General features: G+C 33.1%; 1 protein-coding gene across 27 annotated transcripts in view; it reads right to left on the reverse strand.

The window, feature by feature from the left end:
* LOC119593731 (myoneurin-like) overlaps positions 1 to 553 on the reverse strand; it is a 102,537-nt gene that overhangs the window by 70,302 nt on the left and 31,682 nt on the right. The gene's annotated exons all lie outside the window — the stretch shown is intronic.

The raw sequence follows: 553 nt of genomic DNA on the forward strand, positions 1-553 counted from the left end.
TTTGTGTATTCAATTTGATTGTCTTATTTTTTTTCAACCTATGCTTAGTTACTTAATCCCAGGCATTTTTTCTCTGACATACTGAACTTTTCTTAATATTGCCTTACCAATAGTATTAGAATTGATATGCCAAACTACTATATATAAATTTTGATTCTTTACAAAAGCTTTACAGTAGCTTTGGCCAAAGTACAAGCTCACTACTTTTGGAAGGTCATGCATATTTTGGTAATTTCATTAATTGTTTGCAAGGCATTCCCTTTCCTGGTAGACTTTACTTACAGGAGAAAGAAGAAATAAATTTTCTAACAACTCTGTAAGGTTGTATCTTTGCATGTGTGTGCCAGTGCACAACTTTCCAGTAGAGCTTAATTATTCCTTGAAGAATAGTCAAAACCACACAAGCCATTAAGAAAATCTTGATGGCTGGCTATCACATACATGTTAAAACCTAGATCCAATGTGTTAAGCATATCTCAAAACAGCAAATTATATTAATGTATCAGTCACCCTCATCTTGCCATGGTGGGGTTCATACAGCAAATTCTTTTAT

This window comes from Penaeus monodon, chromosome 32 (assembly GCF_015228065.2).
Source record: "Penaeus monodon isolate SGIC_2016 chromosome 32, NSTDA_Pmon_1, whole genome shotgun sequence".
In the NCBI taxonomy this organism is placed as follows: Eukaryota; Metazoa; Arthropoda; class Malacostraca; order Decapoda; family Penaeidae; genus Penaeus; species Penaeus monodon.